The sequence below is a fragment of the Hemiscyllium ocellatum genome, chromosome 5 (assembly GCF_020745735.1).
Source record: "Hemiscyllium ocellatum isolate sHemOce1 chromosome 5, sHemOce1.pat.X.cur, whole genome shotgun sequence".
In the NCBI taxonomy this organism is placed as follows: domain Eukaryota; kingdom Metazoa; phylum Chordata; class Chondrichthyes; order Orectolobiformes; family Hemiscylliidae; genus Hemiscyllium; species Hemiscyllium ocellatum.
Genome location: NC_083405.1, coordinates 109,955,885 through 109,976,456, shown reverse-complemented (window position 1 = coordinate 109,976,456; position 20,572 = coordinate 109,955,885).

Genomic DNA, 20,572 nt, shown 5'->3' with positions numbered 1-20,572 from the left:
ATCCTTGTGAATCCTTTCTGAACCCTTTCAAGTTTAACAATATCTTTCCTATAGCAGGGAGACCAGAACTGAATGGAGTATTCCAAAAATGACCCAGCCAATGTGTTGTACAGCTGCAACATGACCTCCCAACTACTGTAGTCAATGCACTGACCGATAAAGGCAAGCGTACCAATTGCCTTCTTCGCTACTCTGTCTACTTGTGAGTTCACTTTCAAGGAACTAAAGTTAAAGTTAAAATTAAACTTAAAATTGTACGAGTCTTTTATATTCATTTATGTCTCAGTTTGCCTTGTCAATCGAATGACAGCAGCTCCAACAACATAACACTCCTGCAACAATGGATGTCAATCTAGAATTTGAGTGGGAATGGGGAGCACACCCTCAAACTTCTAATGGAGGTGAGAAGATATTCACAGAGACAATGATTACATTAAAAACATGGCTATAGTGAATTTGTCTTGAGCTTATCTCTGGACTGAACTTAATTGCCATAGCTACAGCTCCAGTGAGGGCATCCCATTTTTTGGAAGCCATGCTGGATATCGAAGTTTATCAGGCCTTATTAACACTTATCGAAGTTTATCAACACTGCCTGCTGTTCGACAGAGGCAGCACTTCCCGGGGTAACAGTTCTTCATTGCAGCAATGCCCACCATGAGCAGTTCCAAAAATGCCAATGTGGCTGACGCAGAGGAGTGTAGGTAAATTGGTTGGGCTCACTGGGACCAGTCAGGGCAGGTGACAATGAGATGAGAAAGCCATTGTTTAGAGCAGGGAATTGATCTTTGATGCTAGTGGTGCCATCTTAGGTCACGCAATACCTGATTAGGTGAGATCTCTTCTGAATGTCTGCCTGGTAACCCACATAGTGCAGGGTGTTAACACTTCTGGTAGGGTGCCAATTATTAAGACCTTAGCCACTTCAATCAACCTCGACGTAGTGGGAACGCATTCCTCAACATTCCTTCCCACTGACTTAATCAGTGGGTGAATTCAACAAGGTTTTGGTGAACTCTATTCCCTGTCTTTCCTCCTGAATCAACAATCCCACATTCTCCCCAACCATCCCTGCTGCTTCTCAAGGTTTAGAGTTAAGTTCATCCCAATGGTCCTTGTAGAGTTTGCTGGTCGTTCATTTTTTAACACTTTGGGGATGTTGGCTTATGAGTGTCGCAGATAAGTTATGACTTGGAGGTGCCAGTATTGGACTGGGGTGGACAAAGTTAAAAGCCATACAACACCAGGCTATTGTCTAACAAGCTTATTTGGAAGCGCTGGCTTTCAAAGCACTGATCCTACATCAAGTGTTCTCTGGGACACCCGGACCAACCAACCCAATCGCCCCGTGGCTCAACACTTCAACTCCCCCTCCCACTCCATCAAGGACATGCAGGTCCTTGGACTCCTCCATCGCCAGACCATAGCAATACGATGGCTGGAGGAAGAGCACCTCATCTTCTGCCTAGGAACCCTCCAACCACAAGGGATGAACTCAGATTTCTCCAGTTTCCTCATTTCCCCTCCCCCCACCTTGTCTTAGTCCCAACACTCAAACTCATCACCACCTTCCTAACCTGCAATCTTCTTCCTGACCTTTCCGCCCCTATCCCCACTCCGGCCTATCACCCTCACCTTTACCACCTTCTACCTATCGCATTTCCAATGCCCCTCCCCCAAGTCCCTCCTCCCTACCTTTTATCTTATTTTGCTTGGCACACTCTCCTCATTCCTGAAGAAGGGCTCATGCCCGAAACATCGATTTTCCTGCTCCTTTGATGCTGACCTGCCGCGCTTTTCCAGAAACACATTTTCAGCTCACCCTCTGTGTGAAAAAGTTGCCCCGTAGGTCTCTTTTATATCTTTCCCCTCTCACCCTAAACCTAGGCCCTCTAGTTCTGGACTCCCCGACCCAATGGAAAAGACTTCGCCTGCTTATCATATCTATGCCCCTCATAATTGTATGAACCTCTATAAGGTCACCCCTCAGCCTCCGACGCTCCAGGGAAAACATCCTCAGCCTGTTCAGCCTCTCCCTATAGCTCAATTCCTCCAACCCTGGCAACATCCTTGTAAATCTTTTCTGAACGCTTTCAAGTTCACATCTTTCTGATAGAAAGGAGACCAGAATTGCACGCAATATTCCAACAGTGGCCTAACTCTCATGTTTCTTGTTTGCGGGCTGTATGTATTGAATTCAATTTCACAACTTTCTATGGTTGTTTTGTTGGTTTGCTACCAGCATTGATTCCACTGCTATACCATAAAATAAATGGGAGCTGCATAATTCTGCAGAGAACAAGGAAGTTTCTGTTTCCATGTTTCAAAGCAAGGAAGATTTATCAAGTATTTGGTACCTAGCTCCTAAACTGTTATCCATCTGGGGAGGTAAGATGTAGAGAATAAGGATAAAGTGTCCTTTCTCTGACTCAGAGCATATGACAAGTTATGTTTCCCAAGCATCTCCACAAGGTCCTGCATTTCCTCCATACATAAACAATAAAGAGTTACAAGTATGTTATGACACGGTGATGAATCCCTCTGCTAATTAAACCAACCACCTAGAAAAGTTCACCTCGCCTCATAATCTGTTAAACTATGGAGTGACAGAGAACTCCCAGATTCCACTACTTAAAAGAAAAATAATATAAACTTTTCCTTAACTTTAAGAGTGAACATTAAACAACAATTATTCACAACTCTAAGCCACTCTTTCTCTTAACTGCTTGTTATCCGCCTCCAACTCTATAACAATATACTGTTTCACTAAATACCCATATTAAAATTATTTAATTTCAACCTACACAGCAGCTGTAATCTCCGGTGTCCTTTTTCTTTTGGTTGAAGATCTTTCTGGCACATCTTCTGTCTTTTACTGCAAAGATATTTCATATGAAAAAAGGTACCTTAGATTGAGAGTGTTTTGAATAGCAGTCTTTCTTGATGGTAGTTACTCTGTCTGACTTTCAAAATGCCTACCTTTTTGTATACCCCAGTGTCAGATTGTTTCATTGGTAGGTTGTTGCAAAAACAATAAATTCAAACTCAATTGGGTTTTAGTATCCTGGGGCATAATTTAAACTGATTGGTTACATTTGAATTGTTGTCAAAACAGCAACTAACTCAGATATCTATTTCACAGCCAAATGTTACTTATTTTCAATTTTCCAGAACACTCTGGAATTGCTCGTTAGTAATATGACAGGTGCTTGTGAGCTGTCAGTGCAAAACAGCATTCACTCTCTATTAAAGGTCCAGTACACGCCTTTAACTTCATAACAGGTGACACTCAGTTGTTGGATACTGAGTATCAGTTACTGTACTGTGTTTTTGTGGAATCAGCTAATATTGATAGCAACACTAATACAAAGTCTTTTGGTTAAAATATTGTGTGCAATTCTGGTCTCCTTCTTATTGGAAGAATGTTGTGAAACTTGAAAGGCTTCATAAAAGATTGACAAGGATGTTGCTAGGGTTGGAGGGTTTGAGCTATAAGGACAGGCTGAACAGGCTGGGATTGTTTTCTCTGGAGCATCGGAGTCTGAGGGGTGACCTTATAGGGGTTTATAAAATCATGAGGGACAATGATAGGATAAATAGACTAAGTCTTTTCCCTCATTTCGGGGAGTCCAGAACTAGAGGCCATTGGTTTAGGGTGAGAGAGGAAAAATTTCTAATGGGCCTAAGGGGCAATTATTTCATGCAGAGGGTGGTACGTGTATGGAATGACTTGCCAGAGGAAGTAGCAGAAGCTAGTACAATTGCAACATTTAAAAGGCATCTGGATGGGTATCTGAATAGGAAGGGTTTAGAGGGATATGGGCCAAATGCTGGCAAATGGGACTAGATTTGGCTGGGATATCTGGTCGGCGTGGACGAGTTGAATCGAAGGGTCTGTTTTTGTGCTGCACATCTCTATAACTCTAAAAAATGGTTTGGGCCACGCCATGTTTATCTGCATATTAGTTCATCAGGGTTTGAATGATTTTCAAGTATTCTCAGGCCAGTTCTCTGGCTTCAGAACTGAAAGGTTCAGTTGAGTTCAACTTTAGAGTATAAATGATCATGTTTATTTCTTATATTTATTGTAAATTATATTCATCAAAGACCCTCAGAACTCTGCCACATCGTCTGACAAGGAGATGTCCTCATTCTGTTGTGAAAACCTCTCCTCGAGTCTTTTCAAGAACCCTTGCACTTCAGGCCTGTCAACAAATTCTTTCAAACTATTGCGTCATTGGGTGACTCCCTGGTGGCAAACAAAGTAACACTGCATCTTTTACCCGAGTCAAAGGAGTATTGATGACTGTGCTGAACACTGTTATTAGGTCTAGTACCATTCTAATAGCCAAAATGTCTGGTTGTATGTTGAAGACATCCATTAGTTATCCATGACTTCCTGGAATATTTTCTATAACACATTTGAGCCTTGATCTGACTGTATATCAGTGGGCAGACCACATTAGGTTATGAATTGGGTCAATTTCTCATTGACCGATACAATTCTCAGGAGAATGGTCTCTGGAAAACATGATGGAAAGGACATACATGCTCTCCCCTTTTTTTGATTTGGGCAGGAGTCTCATACAGTACGGTAACACTTTCAGAATAGCAACCCATGAATCATAGGTGTCTATCTTATTGCATGATGGAGTTTTCCCACAACATGGTAGATGTGGGAGGCTCTGCCGAACCTTGCTACATCCTTATGGAGCTGTGGTCACTAAAAATGCTAGATGATGTGGTCTTGAGTTTTGTATATATACCTAGCCATTAGAATCTTGTGACCTCATTGCAATATATCCCCACTGTACCTTAGCAGTGCCACTGTCTTGTGGATCACAGAGACTCCTCATTCATCTCTATGAGGGGTTCTCTATTTCCTCATTGTCACCTCATTGTTAACACAGTAACATTCAGGGCCTGCTCCTTCCTCAGTGTTAGCTGCCTGAGCTCATGTTCTAACAGTAGCTCAGCTTGCTGGGCTGCTACCAAGGAAGTACTATTTATTATCTTCTTGGGGTTTTCTACATTCCTGAAAAAGGTTTAGGACAGCAAGACCAGAGGGTCTTCTGATTGCGGTGCCATTTACTGAGCTGGGTTGGCCATGGACTAGGTGACCACACAGTCAAGAAAAATGCCAGGCTTTGTCTCCTACAGGTGTACAGTCTCCCTGATTTCAACGGAGTTCTCAGAGATCAATGCTATTAGTGGGACAATTCCCAAAGTTACTGACACTGACATAAATGCAGTGGGTAGATGGAATGAGCATGTACCTCCTCCAACCCCTTTTACCAGCACCTTGGCACTCAGTGCACTCTCTCCAGCATTAGAATTTAGCTGGCCCTGGTATCCCTCCATATCACTACAGGCTTGCAAGGGAAATGTAGCCACCCTTTCTTTAGATACAAAATCCAGGTAATTCTCAGGGATTTGTTTCACTGTGTCAACAGTCTCGGGAGTGACTTTGCAGAGATTCACAGGTGTAGTCAGAGCTGAAGGGACTAAGTGCATTGCTGAATCTTTTTCATTGTTCGTGAGACACAAATTTCAAATCCTCAAAAGTAGCTTCCTCTAATTCTGCAAGGAATGCACTGGAATCGAATGAAGACATTTATATGCTGCAGGGATGTAAACTTGAGACAATATTTTCAAGTTCTTTCTCTTTCAAAAGTTGGTTTTGAAGTGGCAATGTACCCTATTCGATTTGCTTTTTGTTCCATCTATAGATTTGACTCATAGATAAGAGCCTACACTTTGTTCTGACCATCCATGGTTGAGGTTCCCTAATTTTCCTAAGGTTCCAGACAGGATATTGCAAAACATTTCAGTTCCCAGCTGAAAAGAGGTGAACAGGTTCCCTTTGGTTATTCACCCACCCCATCGGTTGATCACAAAATGGCTATTTTTCAAAGGATCCCTTCCTTTTGGAGATAACCTTCTCCCAGACCTGAATTGTCTCAAAAGGAGGCAATTTAACCCAGTGTGTTTGAATTAACAAAAAAAGTGAGCTTATTAATTACTGAACACAAGAAGTAAAAATAAAACACGAGGCACATACACACAGATTAGAAATCAGAATTTTGTCAATAAAGTTATAGGTTACAAAGAATATGTACAGATTAATTACTGAATTGTTTATGAAGAATGGATAGTCGAATGTTGCAGTTCTCACTGTGGATGTCACCAGTAGCATTGAGATTTTTATTTTTTTAATTTGAAACAGGCTGACTGACAATGCCTCGAATGAGAGATTGTTTATTCTTCTTTCTGTCCTGCACTGCAGAGGCACATAAATGGTTGTTCCCAAGTTGTGACCATTACAGCACATTAGTTCAAATATTAGGATGTCAGGCCACCAACTCAAACCGGAGGAAGTGAGGACTTCAGATGCTGAAGACCAGTGTCGAGAGTGTAATGCTGGAAAAGCACAGCAGGTCAGGCAGCATCCGAGGGGCAGAGAATCGACATTTTGGTTATAAGCCCTTCATCAGGAATGATGGTCCTGTTGAAGGTCTAATGTCCAAAACATCAATTCTCCTGTTTCTCGGAATCTGCCTAACCTGTTCTGCATTTCTAGCACCACAACCTCCACTAACACAAACAGATCAGCATAGAAACTTACTTTAAACCCTGTCTGTTTGCATTTCTGAAAGTCTAAAAAGGCAAATATGTCTCTTACCTATCAAGCTGTCTTTTTTAACCATCATATTGAGTCTCATACACTCTGAGGAATTTACAAGTAAAGTTTGCAGTGCACTTTCACCTTTGGAATCTCCTTTTACATCTCATTAAAGTATGTCTCTCCAGGCAGCCAATAAATTCACATCTGCAGTCACCTTTTGGCAGCAAGTCTTTTTTTTTAATTTAAAGAAAAGCATTTTAGGCCAGTAGTCCAGTATGTCTATCAATTATCCAAGGTTAGGATTTATGATCGTGCCAATGCTATCAGTTGTTTTGCAACAAGATTCTAATTACAATATTTTAAAATCTGTTTCTTTCTATTCCTGTAGCTCTGTGCTGCTTTCTAAGTTTTTGCACTTCTTTCAATGTTTTCCCTCCTTTTACAATCATTAAAATGTTGGTTTCTTTGAGGATTTTCCTGCTTTTCACAATCAAGATGGTGATCTCATCCTTCTGCTTGGTTGCACAGGACATTTTTCCACCTTGGTCTAAAACACCAAGCATATACTTCTGCTGAAATTTTCAATTAAAGATCTTATGTAAAAATAATGGTTTAATTACTGAGTCCGTATACTTTTAAATATTTATAATTTCCTGACAGTGTTTCTTGTTATATTGGATCTCTTTATCTTTGCTCATTCTCAGTTTAATTAAATCCTGATGTTTTCCTGATTCTGTAAGCCTGTCTAAACTTCCTGCTGGCTCTTTCATGGTTGCTTCGAGTTGCACCTCATGAAATCTAGTTAATAGTGGCAAAGCTCACTGTGAGAGGTGACATCTCACTTTTTTGCACTCCCTTGCTTTCCTTTTCTGGTCTCAGAAAGCTTTCCTAGAATTAGTTCTGTTTCACTTAAGATCTCTACAATTAATTCAGAGATTTCAGCTGCTTCTTATTGAGGCTTCTTCTCTGAGGCATCTACATTCTCTGATTGTGGCTGGCTTTTTTTGTTCTCTTTTCCTAGTCCTTACACTTACCTTTATGCTTCGTAACAGTATTTGAATGAAGTTTGTCTTTGGAGATTCCTGAAGAAGGGCTTAAGCCTGAAACGTCGAATCTCCTGTTCCTTGGATGCTGCCTGATCTGCTGCACTTTTCCAGCGACACATTTTCAGCTCTGATCTCTAGAATCTGTAGACCTCACTTTCTCCTCCTTTGTCTTTGGAGTGCCAGCTTTGCCTTTTTGCTGTTGTAATCTCTGACCTTTAGTATCATGTTTCAGCTGCTGCCTGACTTTTCAAGTTTTATTTTCTTCCGAGTCCTCTGGATGTCGTCTCCTCATGGCGGTGGTCAATTTGACTCCACTGCAACCATTTTGTATTTTCACCTTTAGTACTCCTGGTACCTTGCCGTATTTGCTAGTTCTACCAGTACAAGGTTGTAGTGATTGGAACCTGCTGGACCTTGTTGACTGCAAGGTCCTTGCTTGAGGTGGTTAACCTGTGCCAATCAGGAAATCTCTGGCTGACCAATATAAACAGGGGATCAGGTTCAGGCAGCGGGCCGTGGAGGGGGTTGTTATGGCCAATTGCCTGCCCCTTATCTGCGGTTATATCAGAGCCTGGGTGTCCTTGGAGAAAGAGCACGCAGTGTCCACCAACACCCTCGAGATTTTCAGAGAAAGGTGGGCATCGCGGGGTGTGGAGTACATTATTTCCCCCTCCAACTCTATTTTGATTTGATCCTTGCCCTCCCCTTCACTGTTTGATCGCACAGCATTGCCCTTTGATGTGAAGGGCACTGCTTGTCACTGGCCACTCAGGTATTTCCTGGTGGTGGGAATTGAATAAAGATTTGTACACCTGTTGTCTTTCACTGTGTCTCACTGCACACACACAACATGGTGCTGGGGAAAAATAAGCACAGTTAGGTGGTAGTGTGGGGGTAATAAAAAAAGAAAAGGGGAAAAAAAAGAAAATATATATATAACCAGGAGATTTAGAATCTCCTTAGATAAAAGAAAAATAAATAGGGAATCTCCAGAAAGATGCCAGTGGCAGTAAGTGAAAATGTTCAATGGTGCTGATGGAGAGTATTTCTGGTAAATTGATGGAAATCTTCTGAAGTTTGTAAATTACAACAATAAAAAAACCTTACACAGTAAAAACGAATGAGGGGATTTAGAATCTCCTCAGTTCAGGGACTTACACTGAGCTGGCTGGCCACAGCCAGTGCATAAGTAAATAAAGGGTTACTTGATGATGGAATACTGTCCTCTGTGCAGTAATTTCAAAGGTACTGAATAAGTCTTGTTTGAGAGGCTTCACTGACTCGTATCCTTCTTAATGTTTGCTTTGTCTTGGTCTACCTAGTGATTAATGTGAGGCAGTTCCCCCTGTCAACATTCTGGGATTAACATTGACCCGAAACTAAGTGGATTAGCCATATGAATACTACAGTTGCAAGAGCTGGTCAGAGGCTAGGAGTGCCAAAGCCTGTCCATCACTTATAAAGTACAAGTCAAGAGTGTGATAGAATATTCCCCATTAACTTGAATAAGCTCTAGTAACACTCCAGAAGCTTGATGTTATCCAGGGCAAAGCAACCCACTTCATTGGCACCATATCATAACATTGACTCCCTCCACCATCAACATTCAGTAGCAGTAGTGTGTGAGATCTAAGGTGCACTGCAGAAGTTCAGCAGTGTGCTCATTAGGTAGCACATTTCCATACCCACAACGACTTCCACCTAGAAAGTTGAGGGCAGCAGATACATGAGATCACCACCAACCACAAATTCCCTTCCATGCCATTCACCACTCAGACTGGAAAATATACCACCCTCTTTCAGTGTTATTGGATCAAAATCCTAGTATTCCCTTCCCAATGATACTGTAGGTCTGCCTACACCAAATGGACTTCAAGGGCAACTATGGACAGGTAACAACACGTGCATCCCATGAGAGAATAAACAAAAGGATACAGAGTATGTGCAGAAGATGCATTATTCTGAGATAACAAGAATGTTTAATACATAATACCAAAAAATGCAAAGGATTTGCCCAGGCATGGGAGCTAGTACAGTTACATCTGCTGCCTCCAAAAGCTACAGGCCTTTTCTCTGCACACAGTCTGAAAGATGTATGATTATCAGTAGAACAAGTAGAGGCAATGTAACGTGAACTAGGAATACTGCCCCATGCAATACATTCAATTGCAGATTTTATTAATTTAGTTTAAATGCCAGTAACTACCATGATGGGATTTTGACCCATGTCTTAAAACATTCACCAGAACCTATAAATTACTACTCTAATGATATGACACCCAGTCCCTCCTCTAGGTTGCGTGGCTTACCAGTAAGAAAATTAAAGGGAACACTGATTACAGCTTATCCCACTAAGGCAAGAATCGTGTCCTCAAAAAGGAGGTGTACATCCAGCACGCTACCACCTATCTTGGTTTTCTCCATCCTATTGTGGGCATTTTTCTCCTTGAATTATACAAAGTGCATGATTGATTGAAAATAAGGTGGCTGGCACAGCTGATAGTGCTGGTACAGGTGAGGGAAAGGTAGTGAGGTGTCCCAAGTGAGGGAAGATATTGAATGAAATATTGAGAGTGGTAAAGCATCAGCCTTGGTAAGAAATAGGTGCAATGGCAGAGTGAAGTGTGAGATAGCTGAAAGCAAGTGGTGGCCCTTGCCCTTTCAGTATGCAGAAGATCAATGAATGTCTCCCTGTAATAGTAGGTGTTCTTCCAGACAATTAACAATCATGGGCAGGCTGGCAACATTGGAACAGGCTAGCAGAGTCTTATACCATTATCCCTGCAGTGGGGCCTGGAGAAAGTTCCTCTAGCTTATCGCTCCACGCTTCAGGCTCACTGCCTTTATTCCTGATGAAGGGTTTTTACCCGAAACGTCGATTTCGCTGCACTTTGGATGCTGCCTGAACTGCTGTGCTCTTCCAGCACCACTGATCCAGAATCTGGTTTCCAGCATCTGCAGTCATTGTTTTTACCCTGGAGAAAACAGATGACTCGCTTTGTCACCACCCTATCTGGGATGACTCCAGGTCCCTGTCTCTTCCTCCACCATTTCTAGAGGAATTCTTCACACCCACAGTTGGGAAAGGCAGCCCCTGACTAACAGCACTTAAGGCTCCATCGAGACATACAGCATAGAAAGAGATGCTCCCAATCTGAGCAAACCCCATTTGCCAACATTGCAGCAAGCTTGAAAGGCCAAATGGCTATCTTCTGCTCCTAATTCAGATGTTCATAAAGCTTTTTATACATAGAAGACAGTAAGATTTTAACACAAATATCAAAATAATGTTTCAACCAATTTCCAACAGCATTCAGTTCAGATAAAGAAATGTAAATCCTAACACAACTCTTTTAACATTTACTTAGAATCAGAGTCATACAGCATAGAAACAGACCCGTTGGTCTAATTTATCCTCACCGACAAGACAGCTCAATCTGACCTAATCCCATTTGCCAGCATTTGGCCCATATCCCTCTAAACCCTTCCTATTCATACACACATCCAGATGCCTTTAAAATGTTATAGCTGTACCAGCCTCCACCACTTCCTCTGGCAGGTCAGTCCATACACGCACCACCCTCTGCATGAAAAAGTTACCCGCAGGTCATTTTTAAAGCTTTCCCATCTCACCTTAAACCTAGGTCCTCTGGTTTTGGACACCCCCACTGTAAGAAAAAGACCTTGGTTATTCACCCCATCCATTCTCCTTATGATTTTAAAAATGTCCTTGTAAATCTTTTCTGCATTCTCTGAAGTTTAACATTAACCTTTCTGTAGAAGGATGACCAGAATAGACAATAGACAATAGGTGCAGGAGTAGGCCATTCTGCCCTTCGAGCCAGCACCACCACTCATTATGATCATTCTCAATCAGTACCCTGTTCCTGCCTTATCCCCATAACCCTTGATTCCACTATCTGTAAGAGCTCTGTCCATCTCTTTCTTGAAAGTATACAGAGACTTGGTCTCCACAGCATTCTGGGGCAGAGCATCCCATACACCCACCACTCTCTGGGTGAAGAATTTTCTCCTCAACTCTGTTCTAAATGGCCTACCCCTTATTTTTAAACTGCGTCCTCTGGTTCTGGACTCACCGATCAGCGAAAACATGCTTCCTGCCTCCAGAGTGTCCAATCCTTTAATAATCTTATACGTCTCAATCAGATCCCCTCTCAGCCTTCTAAACTCAAGTGTAAGTTAAATCAGGAGCTGAAATTGGCTTGTCGCGAAGATGTTACTACAGTTGTTATGGGGGATTTGAACATACAGGTAGACTGGGAGAATCAGGATGGTATTGGACCTCAAGAAAGAGACTTTGTGGAGAGCCTCAGAGATGGATTCTTAGACCAGCTGGTGCTGGAGCCGACCAGGGAGAAGGCAATTCTGGATCTGGTATTGTGCAACGAACCAGAATTGGTCAGGGAAGTGAAGTGAAGGAGCCATTGGAAACTAGTGACCATAATTCAATAAGCTTCAATCTGCAATTTGAGAGGAGAGGGTACAATTGGAAGGGACAATATTTCTGTTGAATAAAGGGAACTATGGAGCTATGAGGGAGGAGCTGGCCAAAGTTCAATGGTGCAATACCTTAGCAGGGATGACAGTGGAGGAACAATGGCAGATATTTCTGTGTATAATGCAGAAGATGCAAGATCAGTTCATTCCAAATAGGAAGATCAATCCTAGGAGGAGGCATGGGTGGCTGTGGCTGACGATGGAAGTTAAGAAACATATAAAGTTAAAAGAGAAAAAGTATAACATAGCAAAGATAAATGGGAAAACGGAGGACTGGGAAGCTTTTAAAGAACAACAGAGGATTACTAAGAGGGAAATACGCAGAGAAAAAATGAGGTACGAAGGTAAACTGGCCAATAATATAAAGGAGGATAGTAAAAGTTTTTTTTAGGTATGTGAAAGGCAAAAAAATGGTTAAGACTAAAATTGGGCCCTTGAAGACAGAATCAGGGGAATATGTTACGGGAACAAAGAAATGGCAGAAGAATTGAATTGGTACTTCAGGTCTGTGTTCCCTGGGGAAAACACAAGCAATCTCCCTGAGGTAACAGTGGCTGAAGGACCTGAACTTAAGGGAATATATAATTGCTAGGAATTGGTGTTGGAGAGACTGTGAGGTCTGAAGGTTGATAAGTCCCTGGGGCCTGATGGTCTACATCCCAGGGTACTAAAGGAGGTGGCTTGAGAAATCATGGATGCATTGGTGATTATTTTCCAGAGTTCAATAGATTCGGGATCAGTTCCTGCGGATTGGAGGGTGGCTAATGTTGTACCACTTTTTAAGAAAGGTGGGAGAGAGAAAGCAGGAAATTATAGACTAGTTAGTCTGACCTCAGTGGTGGGAAAGATGTTGGAGTCTATTATAAAGGATGAAATTACAACACATCTGGATAGTAGGTCAGAGTCAGCATGGATTTATGAAGGGGAAATCATGCTTGACTAATCTTCTGGAATTTTTTGAGGACATAACTCTGAAGATGACGAGGGAGATCCAGTAGATGTAGTGTACCTGGACTTTCAGAAAGCTTTTGATGAAGTCCCACATAGGAGGTTAGTGAGCAAAATTATGGCACATGGTATTGAGGGCAAAGTACTAACTTGGATTGAAAGTTGGTTGGCTGATAGGAAACAAAGAGTAGTGATAAACGGCTCCATTTAAAATGGCAGGCAGTGACCAGTGGGGTACCGCAGGGATCAGTGCTGGGACCGTAGCTTTTTACAATATATGTTAATGATATAGAAGATGGTATTAGTAATAACATTAGCAAATTTGCTGACGATACTAACCTGGGTGGTAGGGTGAAATGTGAGGAGGATGTTCGGAGATTACAGGATGACCTGGACAGGTTAGGTGAGTGGTCAGATGCATGGCAGATGCAGTTTAATGTGGATAAATGTATGGTTATCCACTTTGGTGGCAAGAACAGGAAGGCAGGTTAGTACCTAAATTGAATCAATTTAGGTGAAGGGGCAGTACAGAGGGATCTGGGTGTTCTTGTACACCAGTCAATGAAGGTAAGCATGCAGGTACAGCAGGTAGTGAAGAAGGCTAATAGCATGCTGGCCTTCATAACAAGAGGGATTGAGTATAGAAGCAAAGAGGTTCTTCTGCAGCTGTACAGGGTCCTGGTGAGACCACACCTGGAGTACTGTGTATAGTTCCGGTCTCCAAATTTGAGGAAAGACATTCTAGCTATTGAGAGAGTACAGCGTAGGCTCACGAGGTCAATTCCTGGAATGGCGGGATTATCTTACACTGAAAGACTGGAGTGACTGGGTTTGTATACCCTTGAGTTTAGAAGACATATAAGACTATTAAAGGATTGGACACTCTGGAGGCAGGAAATAAGTTTCCGCTGATGGGTGAGTGCCGAACTAGAGGACACAGCTTAAAAATACGAGGTAGACCATTTAGGACAGAGATGAGGAGAAACTTCTTCACCCAGAGAATGGTGGCTGTGTGGAATGCTCTGCCCCAGAGGGCAGTGGAGGCCCAACCTCTGGATTCATTTAAGAAAGAGTTAGATAGAGCTCTCAAAGATTGTGGAATCAAAGGTTATGGAGATAAGGCAGGAACAGGATACTGATTAAGGATGATCAGCAATGATCATATTGAATAGTGGTGCAGGCTCAAAGGGCAGAATGGCCTACTCCTGCACCTATTGTCTATTGTCTATTGTATGCAAGCCCAGTCACTCCAATCTTTCAGCGTAAGATAGTCCTGCCGTTCCGGGAATTGTACATCGTATTCTAAAAGAGGTCTCACAAATGTTCTGTACAGCTGCAAAATGACATCCCAACTCCCATTCTTAATGTTCTTAATGTTCTGGCTAAAGAAGGAAAGCATACCAAATATCTTCCTCATGATCCTGTCTGCCTGCAACTTCACTTTCATGGAACTATGCATCTGCTCCCCTCGGTTTCTTTGTTTGGCAACTTGAAAGGGTTCAGAAAAGATTTACAAGAATGTTTTCAGGGTTGGAGGATCTGAGCTACAGGAGAGGCTGAACAGGCTGGGGCTCTTTTCCCTGGAGCGTCGGAGGTTGAGGGGTGAACTTATAGAGATTTACAAAATTATGAGGGGCATGGATAGGATAAAAAGACAAAGTCTTTTCCCTGGGGTCGGGGAGTCCAGAACTAGAGGGCATAGGTTTAGGGTGAGAGGTGAAAGATATAAAAGAGACCTAAGGTGCAACTTTTTCACACAGAGGGTGGCATATGTATGGAATGAGCTGCCAAAGGATGTGGTGGAGGCTGGTACAATTGTAACATTTAAGAAGCATTTGGATGGGTATATGAATGGGAAGGGTTTGGAGGGATATGGGCCGGGTGCTGGCAGGTGGGGCTAGGTTGGGTTGGGATATCTGGTCGGCATGGACAGGTTGGACCGAAGGGTCTGTTTCCATGCTGTACATCTCTATGACTCTATTAACTGCATAAGTACTGCCCTGGTTTGCCTTACCAAACTGCAAGATCTCACATTTATATAAATTAAATTTCATCTACCACTCTTTAGCCTACTGGTTTATCTGATCAAGATCCCGTCGTACTCTGAGATAATTTTCTCACTGTCCACCATCAACTGTGGTGTCATCTGCAAAGCTACTCACCATGTGTCCTATATTAACATTCAAATTATTTGTATAAATGGCAAAAAGCAATGGACACAGCACCAATTCTTGTGGCATACCGCCTAATGAAAGGCTTCCAATCCAAAAAGCAACTGTCTACCACCACCTTCCATCTCCTAACTTCAAGCCAATTTTGTATCCAATTGGTTAGCTGTCTGTGGATTCCATGTGATCTAACCTTACTAAACAGTCTACCATGCAGCACCTTGTTGAAATCATTGTGGATAACATCCACCACTCTGCCTTCATCAACCTTCTTTATCACTTCTTCAAATAAGATGTCTTGCTTCAATCGTATAGACCCTTGGTAAAATAGGATCTGAAGTATTCTATGCTGGTTTGGTTCCCTTGCCCAAAGAAGGATATATTTCCCATAGAAGGAATGCGACAGCATTTCACCAGAATAATTCCTGGTGGGTGAGATTGTATTATGAGGAGAGATTAAGGTGACTGGACCTGTGTTCTGTAGAGTTTTGAGGAAAAGAGATGACCTAATTGAAATGTACAATTTCTTAAGGGTTAAATAGGATGGATTCAGCAGGGATTCTTCCCCTGGCTGTAGGGATAAGCAGCAAGCTTTATTTTAGCTTTAGGCCTGAGATGAAGAGGAACTTCTTTACTCGGTGGTTAGTGAAGCTTTGATTTGCTATACCTGGAGGGCAGGGGAAGCGCAAACATTGAGTCAATAGATTTTATGGTAATAATGACAGACAGGGTTATGGGGATATCACATAAAAAGGATGTTGAATCAGATGATCAGATATGTTCTAGAATGGAGTTGGCTCAAAGCATTGAATAGTTTACTCCTGCTCAACTGTTCTGACGTTTCCATAGGGAAGGAAACAAAGGCAGTGGAACTAGTTTTAATAACTCTGGCAAAGAACCAGCACAGAAACTACTGAATGTAAAAGTAAAAGTAAAGGCAACTAAGTATAGGGGTGCTGCCTAACAACTGGGAGTGGTTTAACCTGAGCCTCAGGCAAGGGAAGAGGTTGAAATGGAGAATCCTTCATAGTAAACTCAGTCAGTGCAGGAATTGAACCCACATTATTGACTTTGCTTTGCATTGTTGGCCAGCTATTAACCAACTGAGCTCTTTACGTAACAGGCAGTGGTTTCTTCCCACATCTTTCCATTGAGCCAGCTGTTTGTGTCTTCAAAACAATTAATAACTTGCAGCTAGAGACTTCTGATGTCAGTACCACTTTAAAAAACACCCGATTCATGCCAAAATGATCCATTAATCATTGCCATCATTACTGCTCTAATGACCTTAGCTTTCAAGAGGCAGCCTTCATTTGTGATTACTGACTTTATAATAAATTCTAGCAAGCTGATTTTGAAAGTCCACAAAATCATTTGTGACTTCATGAACAGTGAATTGAACATTTATCCCAGTTGCTTTTAATATAGTAACAGCCGGTAGATTAGATTTTCCATTGAATTATAGTGGTACTTCAGGATTTTTGAATACTTAGATACTTGCTGCACCTTTCTGTAATAAAATAAATAATTGTCACTTTAAATGCTAACAGTAATCATGTTAAGTATAAATGTGAATATTATCTCCAGTATAGACTATTACTGTTTTCAATTATAATATATCACACAGCAAATACAAAATAAAACTGCCTCATCCTTTTTTCCTCCTCTCATCAAAGCATCTCAGAAACTCCTGCTAGTACGCATATTGTTAGGAACTTCATTCTCTCATTTCCCTCACCAAAATGGCAATATTTAAGCAGTGACAAAAGGGGATACCCTGTCTTGTAGTCTCCGGACTCTTTTACTATGTACCCATCACTGATCATCATGTCGTATAATTTAACTTTAATTCATTCAGGAGACATGGATGTTACTGGCTAGGCAGTGTTTACCACCCATCTCTAATTGCCCAGAGGACACTTAAGAGTTAAATTGTGCAGCACAGATGCTCAGTGGTTAGCACTGCTGCCTCACAGCACCAGGGAGCCAGGTTCAATTCCATCCTTGGGCGACTGTCTGTGTGGAGTTTGCATATTCTCCCTGTGTCTGCATGGGTTTCCTCTGGGTGCTTTGATTTCCTCCCACAATCCAAAGGTGTGCAGGTTAGGTGTAGTAGCCATGCTAAGTTGCCCATAGTGCTCAGGCATGTGTAGGTTAGATGCATTAGTCAGGGGAAACCTAAAGTAATAGAGTGGGGGAATAGGTCTGGGTGGGATACTCTTCAGAGGGTCAGTGTGGACTTCGGGGCCAATTGGCCTGTTTCCACACTGTAGGGATTCTATGATACATTGCTGTGGATCTGGAGTCACAAGTAGGTCAGACTAGGTAAGTGCAGTTGTATAAGACTTTGGTGCGGCCGCATCTGGAGTATTGTGTGCAATTTTGGTCGCCATACTATAGGAAGGATGTGGAGGCACTGGAATGGGTGCAGAGGAGGTTTACCAGGATGTATGGTAGGAAGATCGTATGAGGAAAGGCTGAGGCACTTGGGGCTGTTTTCATTGGAGAAAAGAAGGTTTAGGGGTGACTTGATAGAGGTGTACAAGATGATTAGGGGTTTAGATAGGGTTGACCATGAGAACCTTTTTCCACGTATGGAGTCAGATATTACGGGGGGAGCATAGCTTTAAATTAAGGGGTGGTAGGTATAGGACTGATGTTAGGGGTAGATTCTTTACTCAGCGAGTCATAAGTTCATGGAATGCCCTGCCAGTAACAGTGGAGGACTCTCCCTCTTTATGGGCATTTAAACGGGCATTGGATAGGCAAATGGAGGATAGTGGGCTAGTGTAGGTTAGGTGGGCTTGGATCGGCGCAACATCGAGGGCCGAAAGGCCTGTGTTGTGCTGTATTTTTCTATGTTCTATGTTCTATGTTAGGTTCCTTCCATCAAGAACATGAGTGAACCAGATGGGCTGAAAATAAAGAATGCTGGAGATCACTGGTCAGGCAGCATCCATGGAGAGAAAGAAAGCTAACATTTTGAGTCTAGATGACTCTTCAACAGAACTACGACTTTTCCCAACAATCAACAATGGTTTCATGGTTATCATTAGACTGTTAGTTTGAGACTTTTATTGGAATTAAATTCCATCATCTGCCATGGCAGGATTAGAATCCAGGTCCCAAGAACATTCATGGGTCGCTGGATTAACAGTCTAGTGATAATACCACCAAGCCAATACCTCCCCAGTTGGATTATTGGTCACAATAAAGAAAATTTGCTGTCAATATCTTCCTTCATGAATGTGATCTACAGGGGTCTGCTTTCTCTAGAGTTATTGAGGATCAATGAAGTAATCAAATGATGAGACTTTTGTCTGCGATAAACTGTTTATTACATGATAGTAATCAAGTACAAATACAGTGACATGATAGGCATTGTAGCTAAGATAATAAAGAGGTCTAGATGGCAGGTCTCAACATGGCCACTGGAGAAATAAAACACAGTTCATAATCTGATAAGGAAAGTTAGAGCCAGTACTGGTAAACATGCCAACTGTCAACAATTCCTGTAACAACCAATGTGGTTTACTAATATTCTTTAGAGAGGGAAATCTGCTGTCCTTACCTGATCTGACATATATACGCCCCCCCCCCCCCCCCCCCCCCCCAGTGACAATGGTTGATTAAAACACTAGTGCTAGGATTCCACAAGTCCCAAAGGGATCTGTTGCAATTGTAAGAACTTTTGTAGAAGGGGTCATGCTGCCTTCCTCTCCCCGTCCTGCTCTGAGGCCATTCACAGTTCTGGTGCTTGCCTTTGTACTGCTCCTTTTTTCTCCCTTTTCTTCGGCTGCCCTCACTTCTCTTGATGGAGTTGAAAGTAGGACCTTATTGTCAGCCCTCCCATTCTCCCAGGTCTACCCATCATGAGTAGTCAGACAGCAATCAAAAAAGTCAATTCCTAATGAGTGAGCCAATATGATGTCACCTAGTAGCCCACTACAGACTAAAGCAGAGGGTGGGACTTAGAAATACCCACTAACTCTGGTGTCCAACAGTGGTCAACCCTTGGTCCCTCCAATTTCTCATCTTCATGATGCCTCTTGGCTAAACGCTCTGAAAGCATGGTGTTAGTTTTGACTTGCACACTGATAACACCATGTTGCCCCTCACCACCATTTCTCTTTCAATCCCTCCACTGTTGCTAAATTATCAATCTGCTCATTTGACATGCATGTTCAGATGAGCGGACATCTCTTCAAATTAAATTTTCGGAAGACTGAAGCCATTGCTTTCAATCATCATTCCAAACTCAGCTCTTCCGATACTGACTCCAAACCTCTCTGACAGCCTGCGATTAAACCAGTCTGTTCACAACCTTGGTGTAACACCTGATCCTGAGCTGAAAATCCAAGCCTCATGCTCGTGCCATCTCTGAGATCACTGATTCCCACTTGTGTAACATCACTCAGCTTCACCCATTGGCTCATCTGTCGCTTTTGTTACCTCTAGACTCAACTAATTCTGAGCTGGTTGCTCTCCCACATTCTACCTTCCATAACTTTGAGGTAATGCAAAGCTTTGCTATCCTATTTTAAATCATGGCAAATTTCATTGCCTTGTCAATCTTGAGTTAACTGGCCAAAGATAACATTGCAGATAGGAATAGAAACCATTTCAAATGATTCTCTGGCTGCAGTTTATAAGAGTGGAACCAAGTGAGCATACAATAGAAACAAACACGAAGAATGCTGGATTAAAAACTCAGCAGGTCTATCAGCATTTGTAGAGAGAAACAGAGTTAACATTTTGAGTCTGGAATCACTCTTCTTTGGAAAAGCTGCATATAGGTCAAAAAGGGCAAGTTTATCCTTGTGACAGTAACATGGGATGTTATTTGTGACTTCCACAAGAGTCACTTGTACCAGGTCCACATTTCTCCATCTCTTTAGGCTCTGGTTTACACTTTGATTTCTTGTGAAGGTGGGGCTTCAGTTAGAATCAATCTACACTCAGATTTTAGCCATCGACCAACTCAGATCGACCTGCATCAAACCAAGGGGTCACCCAAAGGGTAGGAGATTCAGTCCTTGAGGAATTGTTCTCAGTGCAAACTCTGCTAAATTTAACTTAGCTCCAACAGCTCTAAATCACATCCTAAGGGCAAACTTAATGATGGAGAGTTTTCATCAAGAAATGGAAAGTACAGCACAGGAAAAGGACAAATAACCCCAAGTGTCTGTGCTGGTGCCTTCTTTGATAAACCTATAATGTCGACTTCACCAGTTTCCAAATCTTCCCTCCCCACCACCTCATCCCAG